At 31.8% G+C, this 5,853-nt stretch overlaps 1 non-coding gene across 1 annotated transcript; it reads right to left on the reverse strand.

Annotated features, from left to right (window-relative positions):
* Positions 1-348: 348 nt before the first annotated feature.
* On the reverse strand, positions 349-421 carry TRNAA-UGC. Its single transcript has one exon. It is a non-coding gene; the product is annotated as a tRNA-Ala (tRNA).
* Positions 422-5,853: the final 5,432 nt, after the last annotated feature.

Consider the following 5,853-nt stretch of genomic DNA (forward strand, 5'->3'; position numbering starts at 1 on the left):
AGATGAAAAAAAAATTGTATGCATTCAAATAAAAAAATGGTTCACAAAAAATATCTCCATTATATATATTCTTGGGTCGCTCGCATATTATTTTACTATTTTTTCTTATGTTTTTATTGTATATTTATATTTAAAAAAAGTGGAAGAAGGACTCTGAGTAGCACTTTCGTTCTTCCACCGTCGCAACCTCACGCCCAGGCCGAAAAAAAGGAAAAAAAACTGAGTAAACGCCGTTGCCGGGTGACAGGCGGGAATACTTACCACTATACTAGAAGGACTTGTTTATTCAATGAGTAAAACATTTATTAATTAGACATAAATATATTCACTAAAAGGTAAGAAAAAGAATGGAGATGCAGGGTATCGAACCCCGTACCTCTCGCATGCAAAGCGAGCGCTCTACCATCTGAGCTACATCCCCTAACGCATGTTATTGAACACATCTTATAGAAATTCTTTTAAAAATTACTAATGTGTATATTCCAGCATCAGGAGTATTGATACTCCCAACGTCGTACATACATCGTTAGGAATAAGTCGATCTCCCAAACACCTGCTTTTTCAATATTAGGAGATACTCTCTCAATCAATCTATTCCAACAATAACGTCGATGCCATATACGGCGTAGGAAGATGCATTGTCGATGCATTTTTGGGCTTCTTCCAACTATTACTAGTGTCGGTGATGGTTTTTTTTTCTTGTAGTGGTATTAGTTCAAATTCTCCTTGATCTCATTTCCTTTGTGTTCATATTCCGTAATGGGGGAAGGAAATGGGATTTTTTGTGATTATATAACTCAATTCTACTAGTTCAGCCACTCTTTTGTTATAGCCTCACTTCTAGTAATCTTGAATTTTTCGGTAGAAACTCGAAAGTCATTGGTGTTCATCATTATTTTAGGCATTGTTGTCAAGAATAGGGTTTTGAAAAGACAATCGTTTTAGGAAGTTCATGGCTACAAATGCTTTTGTTGGTATTAATATTATTATATATTTTTCAAAATATTGTATGGTAAGATAGGTTGAAAAAATAAATTTGACCAGACTTTTAGGTAAAATAATAGTTTATTAGACTATGCAGGTAAAAAAAAAAATAGAGACAATTTAGACAACTGTGTAACTAGATCTATTTAATAGGCTAAATGTATAAAAAAAAATATTGTCTTTTATCCATTTGAAAATTTACCCATCTCTAGTCCAAGTCAATTAGCTCAATCAACTGAATAAAAGGCACTAATTTGTTGCTATGTGTTTTTTTTATTATTTAAAAAAGGTCCCTGTTCAAAAATAAATAAATGAACAGCAAAGTATGTGGTAAGATTTTATCAAATCATAAACTAAAATTGAAACTCCTAAAATTGATACCAAGCTAAAATTAAGTCCAATACGCAAGGTTCAAATAAAATTTTATGAACTAAATTTACAATTTAATCAATAAAAATACCAAAACACTTAAAATTTCTGAAATAATTTGAAAACTTATATTTTGTTTGGAATAAGAAAATATTACAATGAAAGAACTAAAATTTTTTGTTTAAATGTTTGCAGAAAAAGAAAAGAAAATTATTGAGATGATGCTGCTATATATTTCCTTGGAATTGTGAAAACTAAATATGCCAATGCTTCTAAATAGTCTTTTGAGTTTGAATTGACTATTTGTTAACTAACAAGATGATGCAGTTATTTGCTGGTGATCTTAATGATTTAGAGTGTGTTTGGTTTAATTTTTTAAGCATTTAATTTTGTAAATAAGTCCATTTGGAAAAAAGTTAAGTATTTGACAATTACTTAAAATAACTTTTGAAACACTTTCAAAGTGTATTTCAAACTATTTTTTTATTAAAAGAGCTTTGTTCAATGAGATTTTCGGATAAATTTAATTCGTTGAATTTGAACTTTGTATTTGTATTTGTATTAATTTCAGTATTATGAGTATAATTTCTAATATTTGATCCTTTGATTCTTTCTCTCGACAAGTAAACTTTAATTCTTAAGCTTGATGATCTTCCTGGATGATCCACCTTTGGGGTGAGTGAACTTCTTAGATGATCAACCTTTTGGACTTGTGATCTTCTTGTAGGATCGATCTTTTGGACATGATGAATTTCTTAGACGATCAACCTTTTGGACTCGTTACTCTTCTTGGAGAATCAGCCTTTTGGACTGATTGATCAATTTGGATGGACTTCTGCCTCGTTGATTAGTTTGAATCAGCTTCTAGTTTGTTAGATCGGCTTGGATCGACTTTTGGATTGTTGACCAACAAAGATTGAATTTTGGCTTGTTAATCTACTTGGATTGACCTTTAGATTGTTGATTGGTTTGGATGGTGGCTTGTTGGTCTGATTGGATCAATCTATGACTTGTTAATCTACTTGGATCAATCTATGGCTTGTTGATCTACTTGGATCGATCTTTAGCTTGTTGGTTAGTTTAGATCGGCCTTTAGCTTATTGATCTGCTCGAATCGATCACTTGCTTGCTGATCGAATGAGATCAGGTTCTAGCTTTTTGAATCAACTTGGATCGGTCTTTGGCTTGTTGATCACCTACGATCGACTTTTTGGCTTGTTGATCTGTTTGGATCGGCCTCTAACTTGTTGATCTCCTTAGGTCGACCTCTGGCTTGTTGATCGGATAAGATTAACCTTTGACTTTTTGATCTGCTCAGATCGATCTCTAGCTTGTCGACCTATTTGGATCAGCCTTTGACTTACTGCTCGGATGGGATTAGCCTCTGGCTTGTTGATCTTTTCAGATCGAACTTTAGCTTGTTGATCCTCTGATTCTCTATGTTTGAATGTGTACGCTTGATTTGAGGAAGTAGGACGCATGATGTTCACTAAAGGAATTTTGGTTATTCCCGACGCCTCAACAAGCGTCGATGGTTTCAACCTATGTCGACGGTGACAACACAGAGTTGGGATAAAACAATCTCCCGACGGTCTACTAACAAACCGTCGGACGGTTAACTACTCCCGATGGTATACTAACAAATCGTTGGGCTTATTACAGTTTCGCCAATGGTTATTCGCAACCGTCGGGCATTTTACTTTCTCCTGACGGTCAACGAAAACCTGCGAGCGTTCTTAATTACGCCCGACAGTGGTCGATCAACCGTCGGGCCAAGTGTGCAGTACATAAAAACTATTTATTGGACTTTGTAAAGTTAGTCCGACGATCAACATCGAACCATCGGGATTTTGGAAAAAGCCCGACGGTTTCGTGTGACCATCGAGCTACTGGATCGATATGGCAACCCTAGAGGAGTGTGAATAGGGTTTAATTAAACTTTTTTTCTAAATTAACCCAATTAAACTAATTAATAAACTTTTTATAAAAAAAAAATTCAAATTATGCAATAAATAAGATGACAAAAAATGTGATAATTTAATTCTATCAAATTTTAGCAAATAAATAAGAACAAACTAAAACATACGATAAATTGCTTAAATTAATTGCAAAAATAACCATAATTTTTATAGTAGTTCGATCAAACTCGACCTACTCCACTCCCCAAGCGCCTCTTGTGAATTTGAATAAAATCTTTCCAACTCTTTCCACGGATTAGAGCCCAACCGTTACACCACCGCTCCTTTTACGGGTTCAAGAGCAAACACGATCCTTTCCACGGTTTAGTATCAAACCGTTACAAATGTTGAAATTTTTGAAGAACGCAATACAACTCTCACTAAAGTGGATTTACAAGTTTAAGCACTCAACAAGTTTATCCTCACAATACAATAACACTCTCTCAAGAATAAGATGAAGAAAAATTGGGAACTTAATACAATAACACTCTCTCAAGAATAAGATGAAGAAAAATTGGGAACTTAGAGAGAGCAACAATGGAACTTTTGAGTTTTGGAGGATTATGAAATGTAAAATTTATTGGTTTAAAACTTGGAGAGGAAGATGGTTTATATAGAGATGTAAAAATTTTTAGAAACTACAATTAATTTGGACCATTGGATTTTGGAAAAGAAAAATCAATGGTGGAGATTTTAAACTAAACTAGTCCTTAGATACAAACAAAATATAATATTAAATTCCTTTTCGTTTGAAATTCATTTTCTTTTTAAAATTAATCAAAAAAATAAAAAAACATACCATGTGTCAAAAACTAGCCGTTAGACACAAACATAAAGATAATATTAAATTCATTTTCCTTTTAATTCATTTTCTTTTTAAAATTCATTCTCTTTAAAAGTCATCCAAAATAAAAAACAATACCATGTGTGAAAACTAGCGTTAGAACAAACATAAAATAATATTAAATTTATTTTCCCTTTTAAATTTCTTTAATTTTAATTTTTTTATTTTAAATCAATCCAAAAATCAAAGATCCTATCATATGTTAACCTCTTAATATCCACCATTTAACCAATATGCTGCCATGTCTACATGCAAATGGTTTGTTATGTCACGTCATCCACCACGGTATTTTCTCTATAGATATGTTTCGGTCATATCGTCTTCGTTTAGCTCCGATTTGAGTGATTCAAGAGGTGTTGGAATACGTTGTTCCGAGTCTACGCTATAAACATATTAAATCTAAATTTTCATAATTAAATATTGGTTTGTTATCATCAAAATATTGATTAATTAATTAATTTGAGATTTAGAAGGTCAAAAGCCAACAATCTCCCCTTTTTTATGATGCAAACATTCAGAAAAAGCTTGAAATACATGTAAATCATATGTAGCACATAATAAATTCAACATTTACCATAAAGATCATTTTTTGAAATTCACTCAAAAAAATAAATTCTCCCCCTAATTAAATCAATCAAAATCATAACAAATTTATAGTCATATTTTTCTTAAACTTCTCCCTCTTTGGAATCACAAAAAAGAATAATTAAGAAAAATTTAGAACTACATAAATGTTTCCCTTAAAAACATGAACATAAATTTGCACAAACGCCCTAAGAATATTAACAACATGCTTTCCATATCTCCCCTATCAAAACGCCTTTCTAAAATATTTAACCAAGTAAAAATTATAAAATCAAGAGGCATCACAACGAATAATAACTAAAGTCTCAAGCCTATTTTTGCAAAAAGTTTCTTCAATTCAAAGGCTTGGTAAAAATATCCGCTAATTGAATTTATTAAGGCCTACAAATTCAAGAGTAATATTATCATTTTGCACATGCTCTTTAATAAAGTGATACCTAATATCAATATCTTAGTCCTAGAATGATGTATAGGATTTTTAGTCAAATAATAGCACTAGTATTATCACAAAATATAGGCCATTATCAAACTTTAAATCAAAATCACAAAGAATTTGTTTCATCCAAAGAATTTTGAGCACAACAATTAGCAACTGCAATATATTCGCTTCGATAAGTGGATAAGACACCAATTTTTTCTTTTTACTAAACCAAAGAAATTAAGGAACTACAGAAATTGACAAGTCCCACTAGTACTTCTTACGGTCAAGTAAACTACCACAAATCCGCATCGGAATATCCTACCAAATTAAATTGAATATTTCTAGGATACCATAAGCTTAAATCAATAGTACCAAGCAATATATTTAAAAGTTCTTTAACGGCATGTAAATGTGATTCCTTAGGACAAGATTGAAATCTAGCACAAAGAATACCACTAACATGAATATCGGGTCTACTAGTGAGTTAAATAAAGTAAAGATCAATCAATCATCTATAAGTTTTTATATCATACACTTACCTTTTTCATTCCTTGTAAGCTTAGTGGCATGTTGTTCATAGGAGTTTTTGCAATTATACCTTCATTGAATTTGAACATTTTTGAGCAAATCCCTTTGTGTATTTTTCCTTGACTTAATAAAATACCATCCTTGAGTTGTTTGATTTGGAGTCG

This window comes from Benincasa hispida, unplaced genomic scaffold (assembly GCF_009727055.1).
Source record: "Benincasa hispida cultivar B227 unplaced genomic scaffold, ASM972705v1 Contig531, whole genome shotgun sequence".
Lineage (NCBI taxonomy): Eukaryota > Viridiplantae > Streptophyta > Magnoliopsida > Cucurbitales > Cucurbitaceae > Benincasa > Benincasa hispida.